Raw genomic sequence first — 18,216 nt, 5'->3', positions numbered from 1 at the left:
CATGAGGTGACATTTTCCTTTTTGGTCCACATAAATCAATATGGATGAGTTCAAGAGGCTTACTTGTTGACCTTCCTTTTCAATGAAGTGAACTCTGGTTCTCTTACCAGTTTGACATGGTTTTCATATGGTATTTTATGGGATGCTGATATCTAGAAGATCACAAATTATCTTGAGCCTGCATGCTTTTCTTATTTGAAAAAAGCTTATATGTCCCAATCTTCTATGCCACAACTAGTTTTCATCTTCTTCACTTAAATATCATTGTTGTTGTCCTCCTTCGAGTATGTGTAAGTTGTTTGGAGTTCTTGTACCTTTGATCATGGTCTTTCTTGTATCAAGCTCATGAATGACTGTTACCGGGAAAAGTGTCTATTTAGAACTGCTCTATCCCACTAAGGTGTGACAGCTGCCTTAGAAACAAACAGAGAAAACTACTTTTGTATTTCCTTTATGAACTATAAATATAGAGGAATAGAAAGAACCAACCTGTGTCTTGCGCTAATCCTTTGATCCAATCCCTCTCTCCTTTGACAGCTTCCAGCTACCTGCTCCCTTACTTGCCCAGCTTCACCAAGTGCCTGTAAGATCACAGAAGAAGAAAACTATACAAAGACATGGATCTATATTCATAAACAACTTAGGATCAGATTTAAGTTAACCATACAAATGTAACAAGCATCAATGATACAAAAGCATGGAGGAGAAACTCAAATAGTTTTTATTGATAAACAAGAAGATCCAGGAGGAGTTACAACTGATGGTTCCTAGCCTAGCATCAACCTCCCAGCAAAGAAGCCCCTCTTCACCTCCAACAAAGCATAGATCACCCAATACTCTGATGTTTATCTCAGAACCAACAACAATTCCTTACAATGTGCAAAATTCCAGCCTCAGGATCTTTGAGATGAGGGATTGATATATAGATGTGTGTAAGGAGGATGAGTCAGCTTGTGATTTGATTAGTGTCTTCTCTCTTTCAGTTCTTGCTTCCACTTGGAGACTGAAGACCTCTTACTCATCCATGGTCGAATTCAGTGAGGCAAGTGTCATAGGAGAAGATTATGAAAGCTTCCATTGTCTCTCCACCTCGCGGAATGACACTGCCATTTGTCATTTCTCGCCCAACGCACCCTCATAGTGCATTTAGGTGCGTTGCAACGCACCTATCCAGTGGATTTAGGTGCTATGCAATGCACTTAGCCAGTGGAGCAGCTGAAATGATCCTGTTTTGACTTATTCTGAGTAGTTTCTGGTGGAGAACTTCTGGGAGAAGCTGTAATTTGTTGACCTTGTTCCTTTAGGGGTTAGAACAACACTTTTAGGGACTTAGGAGCCCTTGGTTTATGGACATTTCATGCTTGGAGTTGTAAGGCACAAAAATGTCTATAAAAGTTGCCCCCTAAAGTATGAGGTCGTTAATAGGGTGAAATGCTTTATTATGAGGATCCGAAGTTCTTTCAATGCTGAAAGGAGACCAGTAATAAGATACAATACAATACATTATCTTCATACTGTTTTCATGATCTAGCTGAGGCGGGCATTCCCATGCTCAGCTTTATAAATTCATTTTCATGTACATAGGACAGACAATCGTCTGATTGTAGACTGATGATTCTGATAGAGCCATCATCCTTTTGGTAGGATGATTATCTATGCTGCAATGTTATACATTTTAATGTCTTTATTTCCCTGAATATATATCGCAGCCTGGATGGATGAAACTAGATCTGGGGTCTTCAGTCTCGTCCGATCTTCACTCAAAGTACAAGTCGATCCATGTGAGAAATGTTTTGAAGTCGAACATGGAAAGACATCGCTTGATTACCAGTCAATGATGTAAATTGTTAACAAGTGCGAGAGGAATCATTGATAATGATAATGATCCTCAAGGTACTGCAGTAAAATTCACGTGGTGTGAATAAAGGACTTGGCATCGAACAACACACAAAATCTTTCGGTCGAAGGTCATTGATGTAAACCTGTCGCCGGAAGTGAGAAACTTGCCATTGAGGCATGCAAGCTTCAAAGTACTGAATGGGGTGTTCCTAGACCAACTTCTTGGATAATGAGCTGATGTCGACAAGAAGTGGTCCATCATAGGAGGGTCTTAATGAATCCCACATCAATGACATGGAACAAAGCAAATGATTTTGATGGAGGTGAAAACGATCTGATGATATACGGCTCAGGGTGGCGGTCATGAAAGAATGGAGTATAATGTATGGTAGTGGGTGGGACACAGGTGGTCTTTCTGGATGACTTCTCTCGAACATGTTGGTGACACTTATGTGATGGATTGGTAGCATTAACCCCAAATGTGGATGGTATGGTGTGACCATGGTGATGTGACCGGTGAATGAAACAACCCAACCCGACTCAGACACGGAGTGGAAGTGTCATGTTCAAGAGCGACTTGCTACCAATAAAGATTCTTTGAGTTTTCTTCCCAATTTTTCCCCAGTCATTGCTGACTAGTACCTCTTTATTTTTGTCAAGCTTGAGGAGGATAACATATGCTTGTTCTATAATTTGCCCTTCGGGAAAACCCATTGCTATGTTTTAACGAGCCTAGCGATAGTGAAACTCGTTCTCGTCAAAAGACAAGTTTGTCGCTATTAATCTTTTTAACGAGTTTAACGACAAAGATAACTCGGTCCTTTTCATTTTTAGAGAGTCTGAAAAGGTACATAAAGGTAACTCCAAAATTCCTTTTTTTTCATCTAATCCCTTAAGTCCGAAAAAGTATAAAACCATACAAAAGGGATGAATTTTTGATATTTTTAATGAGTCGAACAAAACAAGCGCTCGATCTTTTTGTGCAATAATCCCTCAAGTCCGAAAAGATTAAAATCTAGATGAGGGATAGCACTTCCTGTCCCTTTAACAAGCTGGAAGGCCAAGAACTCGGCAATATTTTCATATTTTACGAGTTAGTTGAAAAGAGCTTAAAGAAGACTCGTCTTTTGAGGAAGGAGTGATAAAATGGGTAGCAGTTGATTCCAGGTAAGGTTTGGAATTTTCCAATCATGGCAGTGTCACAAGGATGGCTAGTGAAATCAGTCTTCGCAGCTGTTCCTCAAAATGGGTAAACAATCAAATGGAGGTGAATGATCGGCCAATGAAAAAGTGGAGGTGACGGTGCAAACACGACCAAAGCTTTAATGGTTGAAGTACTACATTCACGGTGGTTATTTACCGGGGAATAGTTAATTTTTTAACGAGCTTAAACGCGGGTGGAAACATTTGCTTGGTGCGGGTTTACTTTTTAAGGAGCTTGAACCTTGCGGTAACACTGCTCGATTAATCCAGTCATATGATAAGAATGTCTCATATAAAAATGACAATTTTTAGAGTTTTGCCCCACATCCTTTCTTTATGCAAGTTAGGAAACGACCAATCCTACGGATTTAAAGGGTTAGAGGTCCTAAAAATTTAAAGAAATAAATAGTCGCTCTTTGCTTGCACTCCAAAAGGTTTGCATGCCCCCAGGTATAAAATAGAGTTTCAAGGTTACCTCTACTTCCATCCGCCAAAACATTTGTTTTACCGAGAGATGCCTACCTCTTACAGGTTACCCAAAGACTGTTCTATTCGTGGCACAAACAAAACACTTCTTTGGCAATGTCTACCGAAATAAACAAAGGTGAGTGGCGACGCTTGCCAACTAACATAACTTTGACAAGAGAATCTTGTTCTAGAATAACCCTCTTTTCCACTCATGGACGGGGTAGAGACTAGTCATATTCTCCCACGAAAACCTACCCTATACCCGAAGTTTTCCTGCCGAAGCAGACCAGGATGCATGCCCCCTGGGTTTCAGTCATATCCCTCCGAATTACTTGCGCTTATCGGGAGGACGGACTGGAGATTGAGACACTTCTTGCGTGAAAAGACCATTTAGGGATGGTATATGACTATTTGCTATGCGTGATCTGGGAAATGAAAGTTGGTCTACAAGCTTGACCACTCTTCCTTCGTGCGGAAAACACATTACTCTAAAGAGTGAGGAGACAATTGCTTCCATGCAATAAATATAGTCTCGTCCAAGGAGTAGATTGTAATCCAGGGGTCCTTGAACTACCATTACATTCATGCGAACTGTCTTCCTTCTCAATGTTATGGGCACTTCGGGAAGGATCCCTAAAGGTCGACTGGTTCCTTTATGAAAGCCCGTTAGATTTCTCATCTCAGGAAAAAGTGATGGCAAACCAAGCACTTTCCAAGCAGTTGACGAAAGGATACTCACAGAAGCCCCCTCATCTATGATGGTACCAGCCATAACCATTCTATATATTTGAACGATGATTCGGAATGGTACGTCTGCTGGTAAACGGGGTCTGCCTAGTTGATTCCAGTCGAAGGAGACAACTAGGTTGCTTGGAGGTGGGACCGAATAGATGGCCGGCTACGGCTCTGAAGAACTTCCTTCCTACAGTAAAGGAACGGGTAAATTGCCCCCATGTTCGTCGGAGTCTGTGTTTATGAAGAGAATTTGGACGGTTTCATCCTTGTTCTCTTCAGTGACTGTATCATTTGAAGATAAAACCTCTGAAGGCAAGACCGGGTCAACTGCCGCCTCGACCTTTTGACTTTCATCTGGTATGGATCTGGATGGTTTATCTTCAATGATAGGTGCTTCAGCCGACCACCTGAGTGGGCCAGCCAGATTTTCAACTAATGACGGACTCGGCAAGAGTTTTTTATATCCAGGAGGAAGTTGTAACGGTGAAACCGGACGATCGTCCAAAACTCTTTTAGCTTCATCTAAGAAGGGACAATGGTGGACGGCATGATCGCCTTCGCACAGTTTACAAGGAAATCTACATTTCCCTTTTTGTCCTAGGGCTTCACTTTCACTAGTTGATGGTGTGCTTTCAACATGATCATCAGAGGTTGACAACATCGGGTTGTGCAAACAAGGAGACCAGTCCCTTAATATCCGAGGGATGTAAGGACAATCTCTGTGAAAGTGGTCTCCTTTGCAAATGACACATGGCGATTTAGACCTGGTCGGTGCAGTGTGTGGATTTTCGTTAGACGACACTCATTTTACCCCATTCACCTTTGGCTCCTTCTTCTTCTTCTCTTTCTTCTTCTTTTCCTTCTTCTCCTTAGGAACTTGACTTTTGGCTTTAGCAGCCCCATCAAGTGAAGAGGAAGGAGGAGAGGAAGAATTAGAGGAAGTAGAAGGCTGGTGGGCAACTTTGGACTCGTCTAATTGTTGATTCTATTGTTCAGGAATAGTGGTGTTCTGAACGACAGAGGTTGAGAAGAGCCATACAGGAAAACCAATTGTCAGCCCTGGAAGCGACAATGTGGCCATATGGGGCGCACCAACATCTCCCCAAGAGGAGAAGGGACTAGGATTTCCTCCAAGGGGAATTCCATGGTTGGTACACTCCATTTTCTCAACCCAAGATCAACGTAGGAAAGGGTAATGAATATTTTGTTTAAAATAAATTTTTATACGCTTTGACACAACTTGTTTTTTCAGTTTTTAAGAGTTGAGAAAAAACAAAAGATGACTCTAGTCTCCTTCGATTTTTAATGAGCTTGAAGTGACAAGTGCTCAGATTGACCTTTTCCGTTAAGGAGTCTGAAAAGGAACGAAAGGGACTGTTCTGGAGGTCTAGGTAGATGGAGTACCAAACCAATCGCAAAACTGCAGAATACTTTTTACGGTACAGCAGTCAATCTTCCCGAATGCTGTGTTCAGTGCATTGCGATCAGTAGGGCGACAGACACGGCTTCCTATGGATAAAGGATTTAAGCCTATAGGGGTCTCCCAAAATATACTCGATGGTACGTGGGAGCACAAGTCCGTACTGGCACTTATCGTCTCAAAGTGGAGGAATCACCCAACCATCAATGAGGACAACAGTTACCAGGCTTTACGACGCCGGAATACGTCTCTAGCCTAGACCTCTAAATGTTGTGTGTTAAGTTCCAAAGCGTTGTTAGATTCATTGAATTTATTTTAAGTTGATCTTGCTTATCAAATTTGCGTTTTGGGTTCACCACGGGATGTAGATGTAATTCCTAAAATGCAATCTAAAGATGATAAACAAACTTTTATCTCTTTTCTGCAATGAAAATCCTAGCTACTATGGGAAAAGAAAGACACAATCTTTTCACAAAGAGCAAAGAGCACACTGTAAATGCACTTTCCTAAATCAAGCCAAACAGACTATCTATATGCAAATGCACATGCATGTATTTGTTTTCCACTTTCTTAGTATTGATGCTAAAAAGAAAGTTGATGTACAAATCTGAATTTGCTTTCAAGCGACAAAAACAAACAAGCTTCTTTTTAAAATCAAAAGATAGAGATGATTACGACACTCTACGATTTTGAAATGAATACTCGTTTTGACACTAGAAATTCACAAATTTAGACCAAAGGCAATAGTAAAAGTATAATCAACCATCAACAGCAATCAAACTTTATCCTATGATCGAAATCGAAACTTGTGACAGATCTAAATCAAAGGATGACAGTACGATTATTCTACTTTTGCAATGGAAAATTGTAAACGACTCAACAAACACACAAAAACATGTACAGCTCTTTTGTACAAAGGAGGTGGAATATAAGTAAGGAAAAGGGGTTTTAAACAGACATATACTGATCACAGGCTGCAAAATTCAGAGACAAAACTGAAAAGAATGAAGCACAAGAACCTCAGCTGCACAGGGCTAGGCTAATCAGCGCACCTGTAACACAGAGAAACTGCATTGCAGCACAGGTTGCCCTTTCGGGAAGTGCGTTGAAATGTAGGATCTCTTCACAGTACCTATGCTGGGCCAGAAACGAGAATCTTTCCAGGTTCTGGGTCACAGTTTGCAGTTTAGTCTTTGGTTTTTGGCCGAGTAAAAGCAATCAGTAATGCACAATTAGGGGTAGATCTAAGGAGGGTCTAAGAGCTATCACAAGGGAAATCAGATAGTCTGTGAATCAACTGTTCAAATCATAAACAGATCCATTGAATGGATTGAAGCAGCAGATGTCTACTTTGCATTTGTTATGGCAAATGCAATTCGAATGCTACTTATAAATTTATGAAACAAACAACAAGAAATACACAAACAAACTAATTAGACATTGTCCTCAGTGGAGTCACCATTTTGTTACTGGGAAAAGTGTCTATTTAGAACTGCTTTATCCCACTAAGGTGTGACAGCTGCCTTAGAAACAAATAGAGAAAACTACTTTTGTATTTCCTTTATGAACTATAAATAGAGAGGAATAGAAAGAACCAACCTGTGTCTTGCGCTAATCCTTTGATCCAATCCCTCTCTCCTTTGATAGCTTCCAACTACCTACTCCCTTACTTGCCCAACTTCACCAAGTGCCTGTAAGATCATAGAAGAAGAAAACTATACAAAGACATGGATCTATATTCATAAACAACTTAGGATCAGATTTAAGTTAACCACACAAATGTAACAAGCATCAATGATACAAAAGCATGGAGGAGAAACTCAAATAGTTTTTATTGATAAACAAGAAGATTCAGGAGGAGTTACAACAGATGGTTCCTAACCCAGCATCAACCTCCCAGCAAAGAATCCCCTCTTCAACTCCAACAAAGCATAGATCACCCAATACTCTGATGTTTATCTCAAAACCAACAACAATTCCTTACAATGTGAAAAATTCCAGCCTCTGGATCTCTGAGATGAGGGATCCATATATAGATGTGCGTAAGGAGGATGAGTCAGCTTTTGATTTGATTAGTGTCTTCTCTCTGTCAGTTCTTTCTTCCACTTGGAGACTGAATGCCTCTTACTCATCATTGGTCGAATTCAGTGAGGCAAGTGTCATAGGAGAAGATTATGGAAGCTTCCATTGTCTCTCCACCTCACAGAATGACACTCCCATTTGTCATTTCTTTCCCAACGCACCCTCATAGTGCATTTAGGTGCGTTGCAATGCACCTAGCCAGTGGATTTAGGTGCTATGCAATGCACTTAGCCAGTGGAGCAGCTGAAATGATCCTGTTTTGACTTATTCTGAGCAGTTTCTGGTGGAGAACTTCTGGGAGAAGATGTAATTTGTTGACCTTGTTCCTTTAGGGGTTAGAAAAACACTTTTAGGGACTTAGGAGCCCTTGGTTTATGGAAATTTCATGCTTGGAGTTGTAAGGCACAAAAATGTCTATAACAATGACACATCCATTTGATCGAGACACCACTTCATTTCCTTGATCACACATTTGGCTAACACTCAATAGGTTATGCTTTAAACCATCTACATACATGACATTTATAGATTTAACATTTTCTTTCAGGAAAACAAAACCTTTACCTTTAATGACGGCTGGAGAGTCATTTCCAAATGAGACATTCTTTTCCTTTTCTAAATCATTGTATGAATGAAGTTTCTCTTTATCACCTGTCATGTGTTTGGAGCATCCATTGTCAATGTACCACTGATTTTCTTGTCCTTATACATACAAAGCTATGCCACATATTTCTAATTGAGATTCCTTCCTTCTCCATATCTTGGGATTAAATGGCGTTTCCTCCTTTTGAAGTGTTGGCCAAAATTTTCTTCCGCATTTAGATTCTTTATGACCAAAGTTGTTACAAATCAAGCATTCTATTTCATTTTCAAGAGGAGAAAAGTAATTATAGGAATTTTTCTTGATTCCTGTTACACTCCTTTGATTTCGTTCTTCTCTAGTAATGATGGTATTGTAAGAAACACATTGAGAATCCATATGCCCAAAGTTATGACATGAAAAACATTGCCCATTAAAGAAGTTTATGCGATCATAGAATATTTTGACATTGTTTACCTGTTGGTTGCAACTTCTACTGATTACGATTCTTGGAGTGAATTGAGTATGATTTATCTGATGCGTATTTTTAGGCACTTGGTGACGATTGACATACTGTTCATTGGTCTTTGTTGCATCAAGATAGCTTCTGGTGGAGGTTGACGGGTTCTGTGATTGAGATTATTCTTCAGTATATCCAAGACTTGTCTTTATCAGAGGAGAACACTGAACCTTGATAATTTCATTTAAAGTTTCTGATCCTTTATCAAATCTAAGGCTGAGAGATTTTTTCTTCTCAAGATCTTTTCTTAGACCCAAAATTTCACATTCTAGATTTTCATTGTGATTTTCTCCTTCAGCAAGTTGGTGTGTCAAAGTATCTATGATCATGTTCTTTTCTTCTAAACAAAATTTGAGTTTAGTGATATCTTGAAGATAATATTCCTCTTATAATGCTTCCAAAAAATCATCATTGTCATAATACATGAGTAGTCTATAACCTTGTTCAGTTTCGTCTTCATCAATATTAGATAAACCATCACTATTGTCATGTGTATAGTAACTCCTCCTATTCACTACCTGTTTTCTATCGCCTTTTCTATATTCCTTCCTTTTTTCATATTTATCTTTAAGAGGACATTTGGTAGCATAGTTACTGAATCTACCACAAGAAAATCATTTGAAAGGTAGCTTACCTCTGAACCTTCTAGAACCCCGTTGAATCCTCTTAACAAAATTTACCTCATCTTCTTCTTCTTAATTATGTCCTGATTCATTGTTCTCTTCCTTTTACTTTCCCTTTGTTAATGCTATAAATGTGGATTATCTCATATGTGATGGACCTCCTTTTCTCATTTCAAAAGCAGTTATCATTCCATGAAGTTGAATCATAGTGATTGTCTGAAGATCCCATTTTTCTTCTACGACAGAAAGTTTTGACTCAAATTTGGGAGACAAAGATCATAAAATTTTCTCAACTAAAGTAACTTCCTTTATCTCTTCATCTAGAATCTTCATGAAATTAAAAATCTCATCTATACATAAAAAGTAATTAGCTATACTCTCATCACTATGCATCTTAAGAGTTTCATACTAAATTATGAGAGTTTGAAGCTTAAAATGTTTTACCTGAGAGTCTCCTACGTAGCTATGAATGATTTTGTCCCATATTTCTTTGATTGTATGAAGCTACATGAGCTTGACAAATTTTGATTCTAACAGACTTCCTAATAATGTATTGACAACTTTGGCATTGGTTTCGTATAACTTCTTACCTGGAGAGTTTGTAGGAATTGCTGCTGGAAATTGATATCCTCCTTCCACAATTTCCCAAACATTGGCTCCAAGAAATTGTAGATAGGCTCTGGTTCTTATTTTATAATATACTAAGTTGTTCCCATTGAAGGTTGGTAGTCTGATGGATCCCATGCCTTCATGATTATTCTTCTTGGAAGGTCTACCTTCAAGCGATTAAGCTTCTTCTGAAGGACCTGCTTTGATACCAATTGTTGGAAATAATACTGAGAGCGGGGGGATGAATCAGTATTATCAGATCAATAATTTCATTTCCAAAATGGATTTATATATGCTACTTCTGTGAAGTGAACTAGTGTGTACACACAACTGTGATTAGAGAAACCAACATATACCCAAAGAACTTGTAATTTAGAAAATTTATCATGTGTTGATCTTTAACCAGTGCATCAGTAACTTATTAAACCATGCAGTAAAAAAAAATAAAGCATCACATGTAAGCAACACACATGAACACCAAGATTTAAGGTGGAAACCCAATGTGGGTGAAAACCACTTGCTGCTATCATCTCTAACTTATTTTAATAATAAGAAAATTTTTCTACAATCTTGTACTAGTGTTGATTCATACCAATACGTAGGCACCCACCTGTAGCAGGCTACAACCTGCTCTCATTTTCCAGCTTCTACTAGAAGGGAGCTGCAACCCCCTAGCTCTTATACTTGCCAATGTGATTACTACTATGTAGGCGCTGGCCTATAGAAGACTATGACCTTCTCTCTTCCTCCAGGGATCACGTTTCATAAAATTTCAGACTAGATGCTCCTGGTACCCAACAATACACACGAAGGCCTCGTTTCATCAAATTTTCATACTAGACCCATCAGAAACTTTGAAACTAAAATCGCATCAAGAAAATATCAGTTAATCTGAATAATTAGATCACCGTCACTAGAACACTATGTTGAACCCAGGAATTAGCTACAACCTCAAAAATCATGTGTCAAGATGTACATGCTACTTTACTAAACCCAACCTGCATGTATACGCTACTTCTTGTAATTAAACATGTGTATACCTTCAAGAATACTGAAAAAATAAAACTTGTTAATCAATTCTATACTAACTAGCAATATACTGAACATATACTATCAACTTACAGATCTTTACACATGCAACAACAGAGATCACTTTTTATCACTTATACAATCAATTAATCAAATACCAACCTCCTTCTGCACTCAATTTTATAGTGAGATTTAAGAAGACTTAATTGACAGACAATAGTAAAACAACATAATTGATTAGATAGATCAATCAGATGTGAAGAAGAGGCTTGTAATTTGTATATGCTATTTCAAAGGGTATAACCTGCGTGTACATGCACTTTTGAAGAGAGGAACAAACGTACAAATATGCAAATATTAACTTATAACTTCGTTGCACTTTTAGACTTCACACAAACCCCAATCACGATATTTAAAGAATAAAACAAGTGTACATGATCAAATATAGCCCAGCCAATATTAGATCATACAATAATAAGTCATTTCAATTCTTATGATCCCAATCCAACATTGAATTTAAGGTGCACAAAGTATTTGTAGATCAAATCACGCACATAGCCATTGCAACATAAAATATACTTCAGATAGAAGTATTCCTTAGAAACCCATACACTTACACAATTGGCCTTACGACCTTCTCCTTCTTATAGAGCTTTAGGCACTTTGTCAATACCTTGGACCGAAACAACTTAGGAACAATACCTTGGACCAAATACCTAGTGTCAATACCACAGACCAAATACCTAGGGTCAATACCATGGACCAAATACCTCAGACCAAATACCTAGGGCTAATACCATGGACCAAATACCAAGGACCAAAACCTTGGTTTTCCAACATGTATGCACTTTTCTTCCTGTGTGAGTGTGTGTATACATATACACTCTTATTTTTCTATGGACCAGTGTGTATGCGTTATTTTGACTAAGTGGACCTGCGTATACTTCTTTAATTTCTTTTCGTCAGCCTTTTCCTTTACCTTATTTATTCTGATCAGTATACCTTAGTTCCATCTTCCTGTTCTTCTGTACCACTACCTTGTTACCTATGAATATACTTGTTTTACTGTGAAGTTCCTTTTACCAAAACCGAATTGCCCTGTGAGTGAGTTACCATCAAGGACAACACTTGTATCATAATGCCAACATGGATTTCAACCATTATTTCCAATTGATGTGGCCATACCATTTGCAGCAACTAAGGCAGATTCGACTCACATCCATTACAAAGCTGACAGGGCTAACAACTTCATTGAGCACATTCAACTCATCTACCATCATGTCCATGATATATTAGAAAAATCCAATGCTAAGTGAAAATAGCGCCATGATAAACATTGGGTTCCGCATAAGTTTGAGGTGCGTGACAAAGTTTGTCTACATTTGTAGAAGGGTCACATTGGTGGACCCGACTGCAAGGTTTTCCCTCTCCGATATGGGATATACACCATCACCAAAACTATAGAGAATAAATTCCTTTGATCTCAACATTCCAGCTTTCCTTGGTCCTCCTGTTCAATGTAGACCATCTTCGACCACACTTTCCACCATTGCTGGACACATTCGACGTTACGGAACAACTCACACCAACATAATGAAACCCAAACAACATGGAACAAGCAACAATTGATCAGATAATGGACACACAAATCAACAAAGCTCGACAAAAAAATAATCAATTATATGAGGTTGTCAAGGATGACCAACTGCTGCACCAAGGCAAGTGGCTCACCAAGGACCAAGTTTAGTGGAAGTTTCCCCATCTAATGGAGGCACTCAATGCAATGGGGGCCATTGATTCCTAGGGGGGAGGAATAATGAAAGTGGATGTTGGTGGCCACTTGCCTATTCCACCTGGACCCCACCACTATCTCTTTTGGCTTTTCAGTTTTCATAGTTGTAGCACAATTTACAATTTTTGGCAGTTTTTGAGGTGTTGAATTTTCAAAGATGTTTTGAGGCCCTAAACGATGTTTTTTTGGAAAAATTGAGGAAAATTTGATGCTATATTTTATAATTTTTACTTGAAAGTTGTATTTCTTAGTTATATATTTCTAACGAGGTACTGTGTGTGTCAAACAAAGATTGTATACCAAAGTTACGACCTCGGGAAGCTGATGTACCAATTTACCCAAACTCCCCCATACTTTTAGAGCTTCATCTCCTAGGATTAGGTTTTTGTATTTTTAGAGTTTTCCATTTTTTCAAAATCATAAATAGGCCTTTGATCCTAATTATAACATAATTCAGAGGCATTTAGCCACCACATGTATCCTTAGAGATAAACTAGCATCACCCAAGCTAGTTTTATCTCCTTTCAATTTGTAAGCATGTTTCAGTACTTGACATTAATGAATGAAGTGTTATTTTTGTTGCATCTCTGTATTGATGGTTATATCTATAATGTTTTTCGTTCTTGTTTAAGATCAAATCAAAATGAGATCTAAATATAATCATGTGTAATGTTTTCTATAAATATGGAATTGATTTTTTCTCAATTTAGCTTTAAATTAATTTATAATAAAATTGATTTTTTTTAGGAGCATCTTAAACTAAGTGGAAAGTAATATCTACTCAATCAATGGAGGGCAATTGTTCACACCATCACGATATCTATATATATATATATATATATATATATATATATATATATATATATATATATATATATATATATATATATATAATATATATATATATATGTTTATGTGCTTTTACTTAAATGATAAATAGGTAGAATCATATGTACATATAGATATATATTAAATTGATTTTCTATTTTGTTAGAAGCTTTGCTCACTATGTTGTCACATGAAGGTGGTTAACATTATCCTGGTGGTCAAAAAGATCAATCTCTGGGTGGTCATGTTGGTGCTCAACCATCTCTGGGTTGTCATGATGGTGCTCAACCATCTTCGAGTGGTCATCAATGTCAATCAGATCATCATGATCCTCATCATTTTGGTAAATTATATAATTTATTATGCTGAAACAAATATGTGGAGGTAAATGAATTGTATGTATATATGTGTGTACTTGTCTCTCTTGCATGTGTATGAATACATTTGTTCACATGTTTTTATATTTATGTAATTTTATATATTGATGCAAAGGGTGAAAATGTTACTCAGAGTATATGTAAGCGAAGCCGGGAAATTAAAGTAGAAGGTTGTACACAAACTACCGCTGATCCATTTGATATTCCTCATGACCTTCTTTGGGAAGAAAACCTCCAACAACGAACATTAGAGAGGTGAAAAACTCATTATTCAAAATTGAGGAAAGATCTTGGGAGTTGGATCTCCCTACAAAGAGTCGAGAAAGATTAGAAATAATTGTGCACTCTCTAAGCTAATTGCTTGATATTTACATTAAGCTTGGGCCAACCACAAATTAATTTATAAATATGATGAGTTGTGGAAATGAAACAGTAATTTGTCCTGATACATCACTCAAGGTTAGTAAAAGGGTTACAAAATAAAATGAAAAACCTATGTTTAATTTCAAAGAAGGGCCAAAAAGAAAGATGCTCAAGGTGCAATACTTCAACTACCTTGATATAGCCAGCCATTTGTATGATAGGTTCCTTGCAACATATGGAAAGATGAGGTTCCAAATTATTTTTCCAAATTATTTTATGCACAATTATTTTTGGGTATGAAACCCAATTATAATGACCTTGCATCTGAATATTATGGTATTGGGAGAGGTCAGTTATGTGATCGTAAGGGAACATTACATGATATTGAATTTCCTCACCCTTCACCACCTTTAGTACGTCAACCTCCTTGTCTGGTAACATTGCGGTCAGAGATGGATGTCACCTGTCAAATTGGTCAAGAAGGAAGGGATGCAATTATTGACAACGTGCAAAGTGAATTGTCTAGAATTGATATTGGTATAAATCAACAAAGAGCATATGATAATGTATATGTTAATTTTATATATGAAATGAATGAGGAGATAGATAATATAAATATTGAGGAGCGTAATGCATATGCAAAGGATTTTCATAATGGTTGGAAAGACCTAATTGTTTGTGAGGAAGAGGGCATGGGATCGGTATGTGTTAAATGTTAGGGTGGATATTTTAAAGTAATTTCTAATTTTTATGTGTTAATGTTGATTCACATACATTTTGTTAATTTTTCAGATATAATCTAACAAAAATGTATCATATGTTCACCATTTTTAGTTAACTCGTTTGTTGAATGAAATTTTTTTATAATATCACCGTCTAAGGTTTAGCTTCGAATGAAGATATTTTGAGAGATGTTAGTTTTTTTTAAGAGTTCTTGTTGATACAGTTATTATTATACTTTTATTATATCAGTATCATGAGGACATATTTTTAAAAGAAATAATTATGTATCTATAATTAAATGTTAACAGATTCTAATTCCACTCGATGTTTTTGATATGGCACCACCCTCTTCCTCTCTATTAGGAGATGTGTCAAATATTCCATTATCATAAGTATTAAATATTTCACTTATTTTTTGTTAAAAATTTAAGTGCAAGTTTCATTAAAAATTGCTCGATAAATCTATCTTACAGTTTTAAATTTTCGACTCTTTTGTTGTGGAGATGATTTTCCTTCTCCATGGAATTTAGCGATGGAGTTGACAATGGGGATAGGATCATCTAAACAATTTGAGAAAGTCATGTAACAATTATTTTAATAAAATGTTAGTTTATGCATTTTCATGTGCAATTTTAAAATTTTAATATACATATGTACATGTACTGTACAAGGCATCAAGGTGGGACAAATCCAAGGAGAACACCACGAGGTATTGCATGGAATTTGAAACTTTAGTTAGTTCAAGGTTTGAATCGTCTAGACAATTTGAAAAACTTGATAGTTGATTTTTTTTAATATTGATCTATTTTATGGATTTTTATTTGCAAATTTCAAATTTTAATATATATATACATGCACATGTATTGTACAGTTCATCCATGAGGAAGCAATTCATGGTGAAAACCAAAATGGCACAATGGAGGGGGAACACTATGAGGTATTACGTGGAAGATGAAACTTTTTATAAAATTTTTTTGATGATTACATTCTCATTTAATTTGAAAACATTAAAATTTAATTTTAAAGTACAAAATATTATGTATATATGCAGTTACACATGCTATGCAGGGCAGCTGAGATTCAGATGAGAGCACGAGGAGTTTGATATATCATATATCAGTGAGATTCTATAAAATGATGCAACATTTCATTTGAAAGTGTTTTATGTTATATTTAATTTTATCGTGATACAAATTTTGGACATAATTAAAGTAAAACTCTTTGTTATCAATTGATTCATATTTTTATTTAAAAATGTTTTATAATATATTTACTTTTATAATGATATAAATTTGGGACATATTTTAGATCTAGAACTCTTTTTTATTATTCAATACATGCTAATTTTGGAGTTTATGTACATTTTACATGGTACAATTTTCATGATGCATGGTTTGATACTTAAAACTTGGTTTTACATATTTAAGTTCATGGATATGTAGCTCAATGAAAGTAAATTTTTCTTTAGTTGGTACATTTTTCATTATCGTTGTTCTAATGTTAGTAGATGATTCTTAGGTTTCATTTAAAGTTGTTTTGTCACTTCTTATTTAATACGAATCTATTAAAATTGTAAATTAAAAAGCATGGTACATTTTTCATTTGAATGAATCCTATAATTAGTTGTATATGTCTAAAATAGTCATAAAAATTTCACTATAAAATACGGTATATACATTTTGCATTAGTGTATCTAAAAAGGCTACTATGGACATCAGTTGATAGATAACTTTTAATATATAGAGTTTTTCATGCACAAACATACTTATATTGCATTATAAAACAATGTACAATTTTCATGATGCATGGTTTGATGCTTAAAGGTTTTACAAATTTAAGTTCAGGAATATGTAGCAGTGAAAGTAAATTTGCATTTAGTTGGTAGATTTTGCATTCAATAATTCTTATAATGTTAGCAGATTATTCTTAGCTCTTTTCTAAAGTTGTTTCCATGTCAAATTTTTAAAAATGAATCTATTTAAATTGGAAATTGCAAAACATGGTACATTTTGAAATTGAATGAATCTTATAAGTTTGTGTAGATGTCCAAAATAATCATAAATTAAAATTGCATTATAAAATATGGTACATGTATCTTATGAAACCAGCTCACAAAAAGATAGAAAATATAGGTCAATGCCTTAGAATTCAGCCTCTTCGAGGGGGCAACCTCCTTTAAATTACATGAATGAACAATTCTTTGATGATACAAATGAAAAGACCTTCTTTCTATATATAGGACTCTAAGGGGTCATAATATAATCAGAGCTGACATAACAATAATAATGTAAGGGCACAATAATAACAATAGTGGGCTTCTATGGGGCACAATAGTAACAATATGGGCACTACATGGGTACATCAATATAATAAGGGCGTTGTAATAATAACAATAAGGCGTTACACTAGTAGTATAGGGGCCTAACATGCTCGTCTCCTTCAAAAAGTGTTGTCCTCAATGCTTGAGTAGTTATTGATGCTTTTGTATAAAATTCTTGTCCTCCCATGTGGAATCTTCAGCAGGTAAGTTCTTCCACTTGATGAGATACTCTGAAATTGATCGATTTCATAGCTGCCAGGTTCTTGTTTCTGTGACTACTCTAGCTTCGAATATGATTTTTCATTCCTCTTCAATTTCTGGCAATATTGTTTGAATTGGGATCTTTTGCAACTTCTGAATAAGTGGCCATACTTCTTCATCCTTCTTCCATTCATTCCTTACTCTGTTTATCTAATCTGGTTGGATAATAGAAATAGCACAAAACAATGCTTACACATCCTCATTCTTTCTTGAGAGTGCATCTGCAACAAAATTTGGCTTCCATTTTCTATAGATGCTGTTAACGTAATAACCCAACATATTTCTGATACATTTTTTCTGTTCTTCCAAAGATAATAGTTGTTCTAAAAAGTATTTAAGACTATCATGATACATTTTTACCTTGAAGTGTCTTCCCATTTTGTAAGGTCGCCATTTCTTAAGTGCATGTAGTATTTCCAACTTTTCCTTCTCATAAATCGCTTG

The sequence above is a fragment of the Pinus tabuliformis genome, chromosome 2_2 (assembly GCF_031772625.1).
Source record: "Pinus tabuliformis cultivar Carrire ecotype Pingquan chromosome 2_2, CPIR1, whole genome shotgun sequence".
Lineage (NCBI taxonomy): Eukaryota > Viridiplantae > Streptophyta > Pinopsida > Pinales > Pinaceae > Pinus > Pinus tabuliformis.
The sequence above is the reverse complement of the archived record's forward strand: the minus strand, read 5'-3'. Positions refer to the sequence as shown.